We start from the raw sequence: 19,886 nt of genomic DNA on the forward strand, positions 1-19,886 counted from the left end.
GACAGGTTTCATTGGGGTGATGCTTGGCCAAAACTTCAAGGAACTGAAAGTGAGCCACACAAGTATCAAAGGGAAGAGCATTCATGGCTGAGGGAACAGTTGATGTACGTCCTTGATGTGGGAGGATACTTACCACGTTTGAGAACTGGCAAAGAAGCCAGTGTGGATACAGCTGTAGAAGATGAAGTCTGAGAGCTAACAGCAGAAGAGATCATTTATGATCATAAAGGTCATTAATTTATAGGTCAAATACTCTTACCATGAGTGAGATTAGGATACAATGGAGGATTCTGAGTAGAGGGAGAACATGGTCTGGCTTATATTTTTATATCACATGCAAAAAACATCTTTCTTCTTGCTTGTCAAACAAAAAACAACATTGGGGTAGTGACCTCAGTAACAGCAGAAAGATCCTGAAAATCCAAGTAACTTTCAGGGTCTTTTTCCTGGACACTGTAGATATTCACTTAAAAAAATAATTCATTTATTTTAATTGAAGGCTAATTACAGTCTTGTAGTGGTTTTTGCCATACATTCACATGAATCAGCCATGGGTGTACATATTGGGGAGTGCTCGATCAAACCATTTTAGACTGGAGTAATGTCAGAGTAAATGCTGAAGTGAGGAACTCCTAAAATTCTCTCCTCCATGAAATAAATTATAAAACTGGCCAAAAGATGGTCAGAATAAACATTTTCAGAACTCTAGAAATTAAACAAATGCTTGTATCAATCTGAAGAGGATCTATTCACAGCTTTATGATATTTAAACTTGCCCTATTGCCCATCATCCCCTCCCAGCTCCATAGTTACCATGAAAACCAACAGTCTGCAATGATGGTAAAAACGAGCAGCTTGGTAATCACTGGAGGAGACAGAAAGGGGTTGGAACTCCTTTAAAGCCCCTTTCTCAAAGAACTGTTACTGTTTGACCTGTCTGAGGATTCCCTAAAAGACTCCATTTTCAAGACTATGTTTATTTAACCTGACTCAGAGCTTGCCAGTGTGAATAGCTTTTTCCCTGGGGGAGTTTGTAGAAAATAATCAGAGACAAATGCCGAACATCAAGGCTGGCTGAGTTGGTGGTAACAATTGTGGCAAACAATGAGCTAACCAAAGAGCTTAAAAAAAGAAGTAAAGAAGTGAAATATCCACTGGAGGTTTTGAAAAGCTTCAACATATTCCCAGGCATTTAGAATTAGTTTTTAAAAACTCACTAAACAAGCAAATAACAAAGACAAGAATAAACAGCAGCAACAACAAACTATGAGGTTTAGCAGGTGTAAATCCTGCCTAATAAGTAATTAAGTGTAATTGGATTAAACACTGCTATTAAAAGACAGAGATTTGAGGAATGAATTGGAAAAAATCATGAGATATAACTACATGCTGTCTACAAGAGAGACCTTAGATTCAGAGACAAACACTTTGAGAGTAAAAGAACAGAAAAAGTATTCTATGTAAACAGTAACCAAAGGAAAGCTGGAGTGGGTATACTATTATCAGACAAAATAGACATGAAGACGAAGTCTGTGACTGTTGACAAAGATGGTCATGTTGTAACAGTATCAAGTCGAATTCATTAGGAAGGCATACAGTTATACATATAAGAATCTAATAACAGAGCTCAAAAAACATAAAGTACAAACTGACAGAATTGAATGGAAAAATAGATGGTTAAATAACAGAATTTTAAAGACCTCATTTTCAATAAGAATAGAATAAGTAAGCAGGACATAAGAGAAGGGAAGTAGTGACACTATAAAAATCAGGTTTAACAAATATCTATAGAATGCTCTACCCCAAAACACCATCATATATATTTTTAAATGCACATTGAACATCCTCCAGGAAAGAACATAGTTAAGACCATAACACAAATCTCTTTAAGTTCAAATGGACCGAAATCATATAAACGATGTTCTCTTTTAAAAAATATTAATAGAATTAAATTAGCAATCAGGAAGTTTGAGAAGTTCACAGATATGTGAAAGTTAATGCAGCCTAAATAATCAATTGTTCAAAGAAGAAGTCACAAGGGAAATAAGAAAATACTTTCAGATAAATTGAAATGAAAAGACAACATGCTAAAGCTGTTGGAATTCAATAAAAGCAGTGCCTAGAAGAAAATTTATAGTACATTTGCATTATTTACAGCTATTGAGAAAGAGCTCAATAAGTAACATAATCTTCTATCTTAAAACCCTAGAAAAAGACAAGTAAACTAAAAAAAAGAAAAAGCAGAAGGAAAAATAATTTAAAAATTAAGACATAAATAAATGAAATAGACAATATAAAACAAAAGGGAAAATGAACAAAACCAAATTTTAGTTCTTTGGAAAGGTCAACAAATTGACAAACCTTTTAATAGGCTGGCCAAGAGAAAAAAAAACAAAACAGGACTCAAATTATAAAATCAGGAATGAAAGAAGAGAGAATACTACGGAAATAAAGGTAATTTATTGAATCATTTTTACCGAACAAAATCTTACAGAAATAAAAAAATTATATGAGAATGCCACAAACAATTATATGCCAACAAGTTGAGTACCACAGATGTAATGACAATTACTAGAAAAAAAACAGTCAAATCTGACTCAAAACTAAAGTCAGAATATACCTATAACAAAGATACAGAATAATAATAATAATTGTAGTAATAATAGTAATTTCCCACAAAGAACAGTCCGAGGACTCATGGCTTTATTACTGAATTCTACCAAATGTTTAAAGAAGAACTTATACCAATTCTTCACAAATACTTCTGAAAGAGAAAAAAAAGATGAAGGAACACTTTCCAATTTATTTTGAAAGTATTATTACCCTGATAACAAAATAAGACAAAGATAGGGCAAGACGAAAACTACAGATCACCTTTTCTAACGAATAGAATATGGAGGTAAAATCTGAACAAAATACTAACAAACCAAAAAGCAATACATAAAAAGGTTTACACCCCATAACCAAGTGAAATTTATCCCAGGAATATAAGGTTGGTTCAACAACAACAACAAAAATCAATCAATGTAATATAACATTTTAACAGACTAAAAGACAAAAACCACATGTGATTTAAATACACACAAAAAAAGCATTTGAAAGAATCCAGCAATGTTTCTTGATAAAAATATTTCAATAAACCAGGACTAGAAGGAAACTTCCTCAACTTGATAGTGAGTATCTATGAAAAACCCAGAGCTAACACCATACTTAATGGTAAAAGACTGAAAGTTTTCCCCCTAAGACTGGGGACAAAACAAGGATGTCAGCTCTCATCACTTCTATTCAACATTGTACTGGATGTTCTAGTCAGGGCAATTAGACAAGAAAAAGAAATAAAAGGCATGCAGATTGGAAAAGAAGACAAAAAACTATCTCTTTTCACAGACTGTTTTAGCTAATACAAAGATAATTCTAAAAATATGCAAAATAACTATTAAGTTGGTAAATTAATTCAGCAAGAATCCAGTATAATAAGAACAATATACACATATTAATTACACTTTAGACTAGCAATGAGTAATCCAAAATAAAATTAATAAATCAACTCCATTTACAAAAGCATCAAAAAGAATAAAGTCTTTAGGGATAAATTTAATAAAAGTCCATGAAATTTGTACATTGAAAGCTATAAAACATAACTGAAAGAAATTAAAGAACAACTAAATAAATGAAAGATGTCTTGTGTTCATGAATGTGAAGATTTAATATTATTAACATGACAAAACTCCACACTCTGACCTACCAAAATCCAACTATCACTTTTCCTGAAATTACAAGGTTTTCCAAAAATGCACATGAAAATGTAAGTGTCCTAGAATAGCCAAAACAATCTTGAATATGAAGGACAAATTTGGAGGACTCACACTTTCCAATTTCAAACCTTACTATGATGCTACAGTCATTAAGATGGTGTACTGGTTTCATAAGGAAAGATATATAGTTCAGTGGAATAGAACTGAAAGTCCAGATATAAGTGCATATATTTATGATTAATAGTTTTTAACAAGGATACTAAGATGACTATGGAGAAACAATACTCTTTTCAACAAATAATTCTGGGACAGCATGTTATCTACATGCAAAAATGAAGTTTGACTCTCACCTCACATTATCTAAAAAAAAAAAAGAAAAGAAAATCAACTCCAAATGGATCAAAAACCCAAATGGAACAGTTAAAACTACAAAATTCTTTGAAGAAAGCATAAGCGTAAATGTCTGTGACCTTGGATTAGGCATAAAGTTTTGGATAAGACACCAAAACACAAGCAATAGAGGGAAAAAATGGATAAACTGAACTTCATTAAAGATTTTGTTCTTTAATAGATACCATCAAAAAAATGAAAAGACAATTTTACAGAATGGGAGAAAATGTTTGCAAATTATATATCTGATAAGAGACTTGTGTCTATAACTCACAAAGAATACTTATAAGTCAATAGCAAAAAAGAAATAATCCAATCAAAACATGGGAAAGGATATGAATAGTTATTTGATTATAGAAGATACACAAATGCCCAAAAACCATATGCTAAGATGCATAACATCATTAGCTATTATATAAACACTAATCAAAACCACAATACAGTACCACTTCACACCCACTAGGATGGGTATAATAATAAAAAAATAATAATAATGCAACATAATAATGAGCTGGTAAAGATGTGGAGAAATTCAAACCCTCATACAATGCTGATGGAAATGTAAAATGGTGAAGTCTCATTAAAAAAAAAAAAAAAAGAAAGAAAACCCTTAGTCCCTGTTAAACGTAGAGTTACCATGAAAGTGCAAGTGTTAGTCACTCAGTTGTGTCCAACTCTTTGCAACCCCATCGACTGTAGCCCACCAGGCTCCTCTGTCCATGGAATTCTCCAGGCAAGAATACGGCAGTAGGTAGCCATTCCCTTCACCAAGGGATCTTCCCAATCCAGGGATCAAACCCAGGTCTCTTGCATTGCAGGCAGATTCTTTACCATCTGAGCCACCAGGAAAGCCCCATATAACCCAGCAATTATTATTCAATCAGACAAAACGAAATACTAATGCATACTAAAACATGGATTAACATCATATTAAGTGAAAGGATCCGGATACAAATGTCATGTAATGTTCCATTGAGGTAAATGTTGAGAATTTATAAATCCATAGAGACAGAAAATATTAGCAGTTTCCAGGGCCTTGTGTTTCCAGACAGGAGGGGAAATTGGGAGTAAGTGCTAATGGGTACAGTGTATCTTTTTGAGATGATGAAAATGTTCTGGAATCGAATAATGGTAATGTTTTCATGATTTCTTGAACATACTAAAACCATGGAATTAAACAATTAAAAAGGGTGAACATTGTAGCATGTGAATTTTATCTTTAAAACACCAGGCAACCCAAAAACAATAAATAAATAAAATAAAAAAACCAGGCTCCTCTGTCCATGGGATTTTCCAAGCAAGAATTCTGGAGTGAGTTACCATTCCCTTCTCCAAGGGATCTTCCCGACCTAAGGATCAAACCCAGGTCTACTGCATTGCAGGCAGATTCTTTACCATCTGAGCTACAAGGGAAGGCTCCTAAAAAAAAAAATCCTACCATGCGTTTTGGTGCCAATAATAGGAGTCAGAAAAGAAGATCAAGAATGTCTTGTAAATTGTACCTCAAATGATCTAATGTAAAGTCTGCAGAGGTTTTTAAAGACTGAAATTCATTAATGAAGGCAGGTCTACATTAAAAGGTCCTGAAATCAATCTCATACATTTGTAAGATGTGGTAACATGAGCAAATCCTTTTCTATACATTACTCACAACACACTCATGAAGTAGAAAAAGCAAATACCATTAACAGCCTTGTAGATACAGAAGCAGAAGTCCAAAGAGCTTCAATGACTTGCCTAGGGTCACATGCTAGCTTTCGTTTTTCTAGTAGTGGTTTACTCTGCCATGATGCATGCATAAAGTGTGTGTGTGTGTGTGTGTGTGTGTGTGTGTGTGTGTGTGTGTACATGTGTGCTAAGTCGATTCAGTTTTGTCAAACTCTTTGCAAATCTATGGACTGTAGCCTGTCAGATTCCTCTGTCCATGGGATTCTCCAGGCAAGAATACTGGAGTGGGTTGCCATGCTCTCCTCCAGGGGATCTTCCCAACCCAGGGATTGAACCCATGTCTTTTATGTCTCCTGCACTGGCTGGTCAGTTCTTTAACACTAGTGCCACCACTCTTTTCTGAAAGAAAATGAACACTTTAACACTTCTCAACTTCTCATCTCATTCATGTCATTATCATCCGTGTTCTTGCCTTCTGTGACAGCAAGATTCTATAACCTGTAGTGCCATGGGGTAACTTTTCAAAATGGTTCTTTAAAATTGCAAATCCAGTATTTCATAATGGAGCCTTGAGAGTGGTTAGATCCACACTCAGCTTTTCTATCATTCTCTTGTGTCATTACCATGTAAAGACATGCAGCAGTGCATGAAATGTGACAGATCGCTATAAAATGAAAGAATGGCTATCTTTATTAAATTGTGAAGGAGACAAGGATAAAAAGTACTCCTTTTTGTCATTCCCGGTGTCTGGCAAATAAAAAAAAAATATCAGTTTACACTAATTGAATACATGAGTGGATGAATGATTGCTCTTTTAATATTTTGTTGGCCATGATATCTTTCTGCAATGTGCTTCTTAAGGAAGCAGCCCAAGTCCTAGAAGATTATGAGGTTTTGAAAGTCTCCTAAAAAGAGTAGTTATCTTTCTGTAGTGAAAAGAATCAACAAAGAGAGAACTGTAGTTTTTATATTCCTTCCTTCTATAATGACTGTTTGAAATCCTGGTTTCCCTTCAGTCCTAGTGAGTTTGGTGAGGCTGCTCTGTGGAATGCTGGCCTGGAGCCTCTTGGATGATGGATAGAAGGGGTCAGGGAAGCCAGAGGACAAAGCTTGGTTTTCTGCCACTTCACTGTCAGCCCACCACAGTCACTACTGACTCTGGTAGCTTGAGTATCAAGATAAAATAAAGAAAAGGACCTTGGAAGCAAATTCTCAATGTTCCTATGTTAGCCATGCAGCAATGCCCATGAGCTCAAAGGGAGCATGTTAAAGGCCAAGAGATGGCTCCATTGGGAGAAACAGATAAAATTTTGAGGGTGATGAAATAGAAAAAGACCATATATTTATAACTTACAACAAATGAATTCATTCAGATAATATCACTGTTCCCCTGCAATTTGTATACAGCAGCTTAGGAACCTGCCATGCTGCCAAGTGCCAGATCAAAGTCATGTCTGCTGGGGATTAAAAACACTAAGCAACGAAACAAGGGCTTGCTTTTAGAGTGAGTTTTGCTTTTGCCATAAACACTGCAACTTATCTGCACAGACCTTTAGTAACCTTGCAAGTAAGACCCAAACATGAGCTGTAAAAGAAAGGCATTCCTCATGGCCTCTCTTGGCCATCTTCTAGCTACTACTCACTTGCTGGAGGAAAATAATTACCTGTATAAATAAAATTATCTGCCTAGCCGTATATCTTGCAAAAGTGGTTGGACATACTGTCAGTGAATTTGGAGGTTATATTTGTGATAGACTATTTGGGGGGGGATAAAATTCATTTTTAGGATCCTTGAGAGGTATTTCAAAGAGGTAATCATCTGGTGTGACTGCAGATGTACGTTATGTACATGCAAATAAAGGAGCAATTTGCAAATTAAACTGTTTCTCCTACAGACAACTCTTTGCAAAGGGTTTCCAGAAATGTCAGAGGCAAGTATTTATATAACATAGGCATGACTGTCCTGAATGATGATAAGGAGATCTCCCAGAAACTAATACTCAAAGAATGATTTTCAATTTACACACTGTTTTCACAAGCAACAATTCCTTTGGCTTTTTCAACCACTATAGTATCTCCATTTTGTAGATGAATTAACTGAGGCTTAGAAAGGTCAAGTGAATTTCCTAAGGCTAAATCTACCACATCCTAGCTTCTTGGAACATGTCTGAAGCTAATCAGAGGACAGCTTATGTGCAGGCTCTATTCTCTGTACATATTCACTGGTAATAGCAAACTTTGGAATATTTCCCAGAACAATGACACTCTCCTTGAAGCAAATACACCAATCACATTCTGCTCTAAACAGGGGTCAGGTCATTCACAGGTGTTTCTAGCAACATGGATGTCAAATGCTCACAGAATCATAAGAGCTTGCTCTTAGAGACTGACCTTCCTCTTACTGGATATGTGTCTAAATTTTTGGCATTTCCCTATGACCCCAAAGGAGCATAATGGATAGATTAACAAACAAGGAAAAAGGATTACCAAGTGAAGATTGGGTCAAGTTGACATGAGTAAAAAGAGAGGGGGTACAGGAGAGGATTGGATGCCTTTTGATGGCGTGGAGGCTTCATGGAGGAGTGGGCACTTGAGTGAAGCCTTGAAGGAAGATGGGACTTAAGAAAAGGCACTTGAAGCAGGAGGGGAGAAGCTTGAGTAAAGGTGAGGAAGGGGAAAGTGTGAACATACTTCCTTGGGGCTCTGATTTAAATCAATCATTTGCTGTACAATCTCTTTTCCATTTTGCACTTACCCCTCTTATGACACTTATCACAGCAGTACATAATATTTGTTTCCACACAGATATCTCCCAGTAAACTTTGAGATCTTTGCAAGAAGAACTGTGAGTCATTCATCAGTGAGTTTCCAGCATTGAGCAGAAGCCCTGAAATATATTAACCTAACTGTGCACTTATTGGTTTGCTCCCATTGGACTGAGAATATGTTTTACTCATCTCTCCCTAGCACTTAGCACAGGCCTAGCATACAGTAGATGCTGAATGTTTGTTGAATTGAGATGACTTGTAAAATAAGGGTAGTAAGAATATCTATTACTCCGTAACATTGTTGTGAAGATTAAGTAAGCATTTGGTGTAGCATCTAACACAAAGAAAATGTTCAGTAAATATTAGCTGCTATAATTATTATCATCATTATCTTTTGTTGTTGTTGATAAGGCTTCCAGACCTGCTGATGGGAATAGGCCCCTCAAACTGTGCCAATCTTGGTCAGGGCTGTCCTTAGGTATGGGGAGCTATGCCTGTAGATTTTTCTCTCCCCTGTCCCATCACACTGCTTCTGCTGCACTCAAATGCCTTTTGTAGTGTAAAACTTTAGCTGACCTTGGAGGGCATGTCCATCAGACTGGAAGCTCTCTGAGGACAGGGCCATCTCACACTCATCTCTGGACTCATACAGGGCCTCATACAAAATATGCATGCTTTTAACAAAATGAATGAGTAAAAGCTACTCTTCCTCTTCTTCCTCCTCTTCTAGGCTACCTCCAGCTCTTCTTCCCTGACACTAGAGTACATGAGTACAAATTCCTATAGTCCGAAGTCCCTTCTAAGAGACAGGTACCAGGGAGCCCTGTGTTGCCTACCTCTGTTCTACCCTTCATAGCTCTAACTCCTTTTAGGTCTTTGGTACTTGGGAATGAATATGTCTACAAAGCTGCAAAACTATTGCCATCTGATTTATGTCTGAAATATGTCATATGTCTAAAAATAATTACTATCAAACTACCCATGTAAATAGCAACAGATGAATTATTTAACTTATACCTGCACTTCTAGAGTGAAATAATGGGACCCCTGGAACACAAGCTGAAATTTGACATGGAGCTGATTTCTCATTCACACATTAAGAGGCATTGTCAACATTGTTTGATTCACCTTTTTAGGAAGTCTGGCACTATGTAAGAAAACTTCTAGCTACATTATTTCATGTAACCCTTAGAATTTTTCTGGTGGTCACCATTATCCTAATTTTACAAGCAAGAAAACTAAAGTTCAGGGATGACATGTCATTTTCCCAAGATCACAGAGTTAACAAACATTGGACTCGAATTAAGTCTTATACTCTTATATCAATAGGGCTTCTGAGTAAAAAACACTTTATTTTTGTAGGGTTTAACTAGTTAGGTGAGAAATCTTTCCACATCTCCATAGCCCTTTCTATTGTTTCCTGCATCTATCTCTGCTCCCATGGAAGCACAATCTAACCTAAACTTGCTGACTATTGTTTAGTAACTAAGTCATGCCTGACTCTCTGCGATCCCATGGACTGTAGCCCACGAGGCTCCTCTGTCCATGGGATTTCCTAGGCAAGAATACTGGAGTGGGTTTCCATTTCCTTCTCTGGGGGATTTTTCTGACCTGGGGATTGAACCCACATCTCCTGCACTGCAGGCAGATTCTTTACCACTGAGCCACCAGGGAAGCCCAAAAGTTGCTGACTAGTCCTTTTGAAATTGCAAAACAGACAAGAAAATCTTCTTCCAAGTGACATGATTACAGAAGAGTTTCTAGAGAGCCATGGAAGCTATAGAGGTGGGGTGGCAGAAGAGGCCCTGCAGGACATTGGAAAACAGGATGCCTTTAATCATAAGCAACACAAATGAAGGATCCTGTCTCTGTTTTGAAGCTGAGCAGAGCTCAGGGACCTCAAGGATTGGATACCCACTTACTGATGAGCTCCCTCCAGGCCCTAGGCAAGATGTTAACTTCCCTTCTCTATATAGGGTTTTGGACAAGATCTAAAGATGATTCAGTTAGGAGTTAGTGATAAGTAGTATGTTACATGTGGGATGGCTGACTTTTAATAGGATCGATAATGAAGAGTGGGTATGGATGTCAATCTATGGGAAGCAGAATGAATGATGAATCATGAGAGAGTTTCATTTTATACACAGTAAAGTCACAGGCCACACTAAGGCATTATCTGATATTTGAAAGAAATACCCCCTCCCTCACAAATAACAAAGCAATAATAGTACAACCAGACTATATTTCTCCAAAGCACTAAGAATGTAGTAGACAGTACTCTAGATAAAATACAGCCCAACTTGGTTTTAAAAAATACCCATCTGGCTTCAGGAAAAGAAGCTTTAAAAATGTATTTACACAGGTGCTGGCTCAGGTTTCTATTGAATCTGGCCCCAACATACTTTTAAGACACGCCTCTGGCTGGATGAGGGAAACCAATGGTTGAAGAATGTGGAGGATAATTTATGAACTTTGTTAGCTTTTCTCCTGGCCTGTGGCTGTGGATCTGAATTTACCAGGGAGGTCAGACAAATCTTGTTGCAGACAAAAATACACAGAGAACTCTGACACCTTCATGTCCAAAGCCCAAAAGTCAAGAGAGGCAATGGACACAGGCATGCTGGGCTTTCTGGGAAATGTTATTCATAGTGCCCTGGGAGACAAAGAGGAGAGAGGAAGATACTAACCTTTGCTATGTTCTTATACAAATGCTATTGGACCTTCAGATCACCAATTAAGTGACACTGAAGATAAGTGGTTGTTTGAGAACCTTACACCAACCCAAGGCCTTCTTTACCAGGGAACTGCCATAAATACTATCTGCCACCTCTCCGCTCTGCTACTCAAAGGACATCATAAGTGTATGTGTACTAATGACCATAGCTCCATTTCAGTAGATGAAATCAAAACTTATTGGGCACTGGAGCTGTGCTACATATTATTTAGCTCTTACAATAACCCTGTGACCTGTACTATCCTCACAGAAGCACAAAGAAGTTACATGAGTTGCTCAAGGCCCAATATCTATCTATTTTGGCGCCAAGGATTGAACTCAGGTCTGTTTTACAAGGTTGATGCTTATAAAGTGAACTGCTGGCCAATGGAAATATCTGGAATATCCATAAAATTTTAGAGATTTATTGTTAAAAAGATTTAGGCTGTTATAGATTTATTGCTAAAATATTCAAGATCATTTAGCGCAACGCTTTTATTATTTAAATGGAATTTTGAAGTGAAAAGAAGGAATGGTAGATAGAATCTGCTTCTCTTTCACTGCATTTCATTCCACTACCTAGATAGCAGCATGCTTCCAAAAAGCCCAGAAACTAGAGTAGGATAGCAATGTACAGCTCAGCATTGGCACAAGGTGGGGGTGGGGAACAGGCATAAAAGGCCAATTGAAGGCTGATCAAGGGATCTGTTGCATCTGATGAGGTTCCCCTCAACCACCTCTGGACTCCAGAATGTTCCTTAAACAAGTATCCTGCTTTCATGCAGCCCTGTCTTTGGTCAGTCTGTTCAATATTCCTAAAGTTCACTTCCTACCTTTTGTAACTGGCAGAATATTGTTGTTGTTGATGTTTAGCCACTAAGTTGTTGTGTCTGACTCTTTGTGACCCTGTGGACTATAGCCCACAAGGCTCCTCTGTCCATGTGATTTCCCAGGCAAGAATACTGGAGTGGGTTGCCATTTCCTTCTAAAGGGATATTCCTGACTCAGGGATCAAACTCACATCTCCTGCATTGGCAGGAGGATTCTTTACAACTGAGCGACCTGGGAAGCCCACTATGTTGGAAACTGTGTCATGTTCACTCCATAGTCACTAAAGAGTCATATGATTTTGGACAAGTCACTTTAACTCTTCTGTGCCTCAATCCCTTCATTTGTAAGTGGGACAAATGATAATACCCACATCATAGGGTTATTGTGAGGACTGAATGAGAAAATGTCTACAAAACAATTGCATATTGAGTATGCAATAACTAGTTTTTGTTATTATCTCTTATTCCAGTGCCTTGGATAGGTCTAGTGCACACAACAAATAAACACTGACTGTTTGTTGAATAAATGGATGTTATCTGGGAAAAGTACCAGTCATCAAATAGTCATTTTAGATATCCCTGCAGTCAAGATAAAGATTTATTATGTTGCCTGACATAGTTCTTGGAGGTGCCAAAGCAACAATCTCTGAAGCTATGAGGCTGGAGAATCCCTCAGACAAGAAATAAGAAACTACTGGAAAACCTTCATTTCTGCCATTTATATGTTCTATGAATCTAGGAAAGTCACTTCCTCTGTCTCTGAGCCTCAGTTTCCTCTTCTACAAAATAGCTTTGTCAAGCTATTTTTATTTTTAAGTCCTCTCCTTCTAATTTTTAGCAGGTTAGCACTTAAAGATCATGTGGTTCAAAGCACTGAAAATCTTTTAGGTCTTTTCATTAAATATCTCTTGGCTGAATCAATGCTGAGAAAGTGAAGGAACTTGTGAACATGGAACTATAGAAATGTGATTATTTAACTTATGGACCTGTAAGAGGTCCACAGTCTCCAGGGCCCACATCCAGGTACCACAGTGAAATCATTGTCCATCCACCCTATCAGGTGTCCCAAGAGAGGAAGGACAATAAAAACCTTGATAAAGAAGAACAGGATTTTGCCTCTGTCAATTTTTAGCTCTATCCTGAAAGACAATATTTTCTGGTTTATGACATCAAAGAGGCGGGGAATGGAGTTCTCTTTCTCCTGGCCCCATAGAAAACATTCTGTGGTACACTTCTCCAAGTAGGCTCAAAACAAAGAGTCTAGGAACATGATTCTAACATTTGTATCCATACACACTGTCTGAGTTCTTCAGCTTGGCAATGAGAATTAAAATTCTCATGAGCCCAGGTGTTAAATCATGCTCCCTGTTCTGTGGTTCTTTGATGAGAGTGAATTAAGGAGCTACCGAGCCTGGTTTCATAAGAATCAGAACTTTCCCTCTGAACATTAAGAGCTAGTGGAAAGACTATCACTCACTTGTCCCTGGCCCTAACTAATGAAGAGTTTCTGGTGAACCACTAGCTATATAAGTGGTTTTTTTTTTTTTTGTTTGTTTGTTTGTTTTTTAAGGAAGAACATTCCCTGTAATGTTAGTGTTACTCACTGGTTTCTCCACATAGTACTTAAAGTCTTTCTTCTTTAATTTCTGATTCTGTTGTTTCTCTTCACCGTTGTCTTTCTTGTTTGCACTTTCCTTCTGCTTTAGGTTAGTATGTTTATATATTTGAGAGGTAGCTGTGCCATAAGAGAGTGACTGCTACCTTTGGACCCAGAAGACCTGGGTTTAAATCCAGATGTTCCACTTACTCCTGGAGAAGGAAATGGCAACCCACTCCAGTATTCTTGCCTGGAGAATCCCATGGACAGAGAAGCCTGGCAGGCTTACAGGACATGGGGTCGCAAAGAGTTGGACAGGACTTAGAAACTAAACTACCACCACCTCACTTACTAACTCTTGATTAACTAAAAAAAAACATCAGTTTACTTACATGGAAAATCAGGAGGATGACCTCTCCCTCTGTTCCAGGTGGTTGGGAAGTTCAAATGGAAATGAAATATGATGGCTGAAGAAATTTAAAGGTGTCCAGGGGTATGATCACTAGGTTCCTTCAGGTAGGATCTGTATCTTGAGTATGTGAGCCTAATATCCCATGTGTAGTAATTATCCAGCAAATGTATACTGACTGGATGCATGATAGATTACCACCAGGCCAGTTTTTATGAAGTATTCAGTAAGATATAGGCACCAGTGTAGCCAGAAGCTGTGGTGATTCCAATGGGATGCATCAGGAGTCACAACATGGACTGGAAACAAATGGACTGAGAATTCTAATCCTTGCTCCCTTTATAAAGAATCATTAACCCCAACTCTCAGTTTCCTTTTCTGGATAGAGGGAAGTTCCCTTTTCTGTGCTTTCTTCTGAAAGGTACAAAGCTTACCTGTCTCCTTGGAATGCTGAGAACAGTTGCTAGCTCTGAAGAGGAGTATGAACACCTGAATAATAGCTTCCAGAAGTATGCACACATGGCTATTATAACTGAAGAGATTGCTTTTTGAAATAATGGATTCTCCCAGAATTCAGTTGTTATGAGGAACAGTGTGTTGGTTGCCATGAGACTAGATTGGAGACTACAGAAATAAGAAATAACTCCTACCTATGAAGAAAGAGTGGGTCTAACACTTACCTGTGCAATAGCAGTCAACTGCTAAAATCTACCACCTAGAGTTTCATAATTACCAAGAGATTCTCTTGGGATTTAAAAAAAAAAAAAAAAAACTTCTGGCTGCAGTATATGGATGGGCTTTAAAAATATAACACTTTGGGGAATAGTAAGGCAAGGTGAAAGGAGACAATGGACTCAGACGATCTTGCAGGTGACATAGAAACTTCTTGTTAATCATTGCTTCATTAAATGCATTTGCTATAAATTATCAGCCACAGGGCCCTATAGACCAGCAATGGCAAATTCTTGACATGGCCCCCAATTGGGCTGTAATAGGAGACTTGGGTGGGCATCAACTAGAACGAGTTATAGAGCTAAATTTATGCTGCAGGCCTGTGGTCTAGTCCTACTATGAGGAAGACCAGAATTAAGCCGACAAATGTGTAAAGACAAAGAATCATAAGGAAGTATATGGTAAATTCATAACTCAACTGGCCACCTAGGCCCTACTTTCTCTGAGACAGCTTTTCCATAACACTTCATACCAGATAGTCCTCAAAGCTACCTTCCTCTTTACTATCTGGGTTATATGTGGCATCCGAGGGCTTCCCTCATAGCTCAGTTGGTAAAGAATCTGCCTGCAATGCAGGAGACCAGGTTCAATTCCTGGGTCGGGAAGATCCCCTGGAGAAGGAAATGGCAACCCACTCCAGTATTCTTGCCTGGAGAATCCCATGAACAGAAGAGCCTGGCAGGCTACAGTCCATGGGGTCGCCAAGAGTCGGACGCCACTTAGCGACTTTACTACCACTACTACTATGTGGCATCCAGCAAATTCACTCATACATATTTTTTTTTTTTCACTCATACATATTTTATAATTATCCACATGGTTACAGTACAAAGGCCTAAAAATTATGTAGAATATTTTCAGTTTCTCCTCTGGGTATTGCAAGGTTGAGTGATATAGCAGATCATCAGAAAAAAGTATCCTCTTCTAGCATTCCAAGAATGTTTTTTTTTTTTTCCTATTTAGTGAACAAATGCTCAGGACCTAGGCATTCTAGGCAAGCAAGGCATACAAACTTTCACTGGCCATATCAGAAGAATGTTTAAAATTAGATAATCTAGAGAGTTACTGAGACACCAGAGATCAGAAAGAGCCAAATTTACTATGCAGATTTGTAAGCAGAGGAGTGACCATCTAAAGCAAGTTGACAAACAACAAAAATTCACAAGTCAAATTTAATGTGCTGTTTCTTTTTGTGTGGCTCAAGAACTGAGAATGCATTTTAGATTTAAAATAGCTGAAAAAAATAAAAAATAGTATTTAAAGGCATGTGAAAACTGAATGAAATCTAAATTTCAGTGCCCATAAAGTTTTACTGGAGCACAGCCACACCCGTTAGTTTTGTCTAGGACTGTTTTTATGCTGCAAAGGCAGAATTGAATAATAGCATCAGAGACTATATAGGCCACAAAGTCTATTACTATCTGGCCCTTTACAGAAAAATGTTTGCTGACCCCTAATTAAAGTCTGGCTATGATATTTTTAAAAAACCAGAGTCAGATAAAAGATACTATGAGCTTTATGAAAAAAAATCTCTAAGACTTGTGCAATAAGAATCAGTCAACTTCTTGGCCAAAGACACCCGATGGAGGCCCTTTTGAAGTTACAAGTAGGGCTTTCTAGGTGGAGATAGTGGTTAAAAAAAAAAAAAAAAAAAAAAAAAAAAACAAGAAAAAAACCGCCTGCCAATGCAGGAGACATAAGAGACTTGGGTTCCATCCGTGGGAAGGGAAGATCCTCTGGAGGAGGGCATGGCAACCCACTCCAGTATTCTTGCCCAGAGAATCCTGTGGACCGAGGAGCCTGGCAGACTACAGCCCATGGGGTCGCAAAGAGTCAGACACGACTGAAGCGACTTAGCATGCACACACAAAGTTGCAATTAGATCCTCCTAACATAGCTAACTTGCCCCTGGGAAATGTTACTCCTAAAGTCAGGGAGTGAAGAGGACACTGATATGCACCAAAAACTCTCTGCAAGACTCCAAACAAGAAGTAACATTCAATTCCACATGAGTTGAGGTGGGAAAGAGTAGATTTAAAGGACAGAAAGAGTTCAATGAGGGTTCACTTACATTACTTCCCTCACAGAAACCTGGGGAGAGAGAGAGAGAATCAAAGCCACACTTACATAAAATTTGCCAAGGATACTAAATTGGGACATATTGTAAACATCAGTGAGGATGGTGTAATTCTTTGAGTTCAGAATGTAAACTACAGTTTCAATTTTATGATGTGTACCAAACAGTGCTCCATGCGTACAAAACAAATGGATGTACAATCTCCAATGTTTTACTAGAAAATGTCTGAAAAATAGTAAATTCTTGAGCACATAATGCACATGATGAATTAATTAACCCTCTTTGAAACATGATGAGGTAGAGATGAGGATTCATATCCTGATTTTCCAGATGAGAAAATGGAAAAGAAAGGAAGTTATCCAGCCATGGTCATAGTGCCGGGAGAAGAGGGAATCTTAGAGTCCTGACTTTTAACTCAGCCCATCCACAGTGCACTCTCTGAGCTGGCTCTATCCTCATCTGAAGATTGTTTTTTTTTTTTAAGAGACGGGAGCTAGGATTCACCATATTCTAGGAAGGCAAAACCAAATGTGCATATAGGTATAAATGCACATGTTTGCTGATGCTGAAATAACAGTGATGGTGTTTGTTATTTGTAGAATTGTCACAAAAAGTCTAAGCTGAAAGGGCATTTTAAAAGTATCTTAGTTTAACTCCCTTATTTTACAGACAGGGAAAACTGAGGTCCAAGCAGGGAAATTTTCTTAGCCAATGTCACAAAACTAAACCCCCTTCAAGCCCCTACTCTGCTCAAGGACATCACCTCCCTTTGACTTCCCGGTCTTTTTGATAGCATCCAACATGCCTTCCCCTTTCACCTTCCCACTCATCCCACTCACCATTATTAGCTAATTCTCTACATGCTTGTTTCAAACACAGAGACCATCCTCTCAACAGCACATACACAGACACACACACGCACATACACACATTCTTTCAATAAGTTTCCATCAAGCAGCTTTTAATGATTTTTACCCCCGTGGCCTACAATTGTTTTTTTATCATCATTTTTTAATCCCAAAATAAGCAGATTCTTGACTAGCCTCTCCCTCACCCTAAACTCCCAGCAATACTGACAATGAGAAAATGTGAGGCTCTCTTCTCTTCTTCCTCAACAGGAAAACCTGGCTAGATTACAATCGACTCTTTGCTGAGTCTTGCACCAATGACAGCATTAAAGCCTCATGGTTTATGAACTACCAAAGCTAGAAATGGATTTTTTTCTGACGTGCCAGGCTTTTAAGTCTTGTACCTGTGCCCAGTCCAGAGATTTCTGAAACCTTGAATAAAGTGGTAATCAACACTCTGAATACTCCATCTGAGTTAACTGACAACAACAAACAAATTAGGAAGAAAAGATTTGTTCTCCCACTCCCTCCAAGACAGGTGGAATTCCAATTTTCAACCAGGCAGATTCAGAATCACCTTTAGAAAGGCCATTTGGGCAATAAAGATGCATTATAAAAATGAAAAAAAATCAATAAATGTTCTCTGCAGGTAATAAGACAGCCCCCTGCCTTCAAATAGAGGTAATAATGGCAGTAAACTGCAGTCACCAAACTTTAAAGGTGAAAGAAAACACCAATATTGTTTTTTTTCCTTTTGCTTTGTTTCATGTTTTTTTAAATCACTTTCTCCTGTCCCTCAAAGGGCTCAGGATTGGAAACTGGGGTTCACATTCCAAAGGAACCAATGGGCTCCATAGTTTTGTAATGAACCCACTGGAGATTTTAATATTTCAAAGAGTTTAAAGCATTTGGCTCCATGAGCTCACAGAGGCTCATTTTCTCAAAGAAAATATTACCAAGTTTCTCTAACAAGTGATTCTAGGGTCTGAAGAATTTTGAGACCTTGCTGGATTTCCAAATGCTTGGCAATTTGAGTGATTACCCCTTTCCCAGCTTCCTTGTTTTCAAATAGTCCAAGATCCACATAATAGCAGAGCTCCTACCAGGCAGCCCTGCCAGCTGCCCTTCTGCCTGCCTCCCTCCTTCAGCCCTAATTTCTGTAGAAAGCGCCCATGTGGAATATGTTATGACAGCAAAATCTTCCCTTTCACAATATAGTTGATCATTTACACAGTTTTCCAAAAACAACAATATCGTGACCCAGATTTTTAAAATCCAGAGGCAGCATCAAATACGATCTAATCTATCTAACTATTGAATTTGCTTTTTGCTTACTTTCTTGAACTCTTTTCCCATTGGATATAGTTGCTATTACCGTGGTGCCTGGGCTTACTGACATACTGCTTTAGATGGGTGCTATGGTTCATTCTCTGCTCTATAGACAGGGCCTAACTGAAGCCAAGGTATGGAGAAGAGGCAAGTTCTCACTGGAGATGTTGGGGTGATCTGAAGTCTTTGGTACTACTCCTCATTTCCTTTTCTGACAACCATCCTTTTGTGAGTATTCTTAAGGAACGAAGACACTGATCTCTGTCTCTTTCCAAACTGCCTATGCCTGGGCACTGGGGCACTGGACCTCATATTGCCCAGTTTAAGCAGTAGCAATGTGCCACTCAGGGTAATGGGTGGAACATGCAGCATGTTTTCTTTAATGCTAAATGCTATCTGCCTTCCTATTGCCTGGGGAACTAGAAGAAAACAAAATAGGTTTCCATTTTATAGGTATTCCTTCCACCTGGCCAAAATGGTGAAAAGATAATCATCATTCCAATTGGCTGTCAATAGGGAGACCAGTTAAAGGGCACATGCTTTCTAAGTTTTCTCTAGTTGCCAAGAACTCTGTGGTGCTTCTGCTATCCTCTGGTGGATGTCACCACATTCCTGCTAAAAGGTGTGGCCACCTTTTAAGACTGTCCTCAGGGATTATAGCTTTATATAAGGAAAGACTGTCTCTTTCAGTTCTGACTTAAAATATCTAGGCCAGTGAGAAGGAAGAAAAAGGTCTTGGCAGGAAGTACTTCCTTTGTGAAAAGTGGAGG

At 38.1% G+C, this 19,886-nt stretch overlaps 1 protein-coding gene across 2 annotated transcripts in view; it reads right to left on the minus strand.

Annotated features, from left to right (window-relative positions):
* Positions 1 to 19,886, minus strand: part of AR (androgen receptor) — a 189,457-nt gene that overhangs the window by 60,898 nt on the left and 108,673 nt on the right. The window lies entirely within an intron of this gene.

The sequence above is a fragment of the Dama dama genome, chromosome X (genome assembly GCF_033118175.1).
Source record: "Dama dama isolate Ldn47 chromosome X, ASM3311817v1, whole genome shotgun sequence".
Lineage (NCBI taxonomy): Eukaryota > Metazoa > Chordata > Mammalia > Artiodactyla > Cervidae > Dama > Dama dama.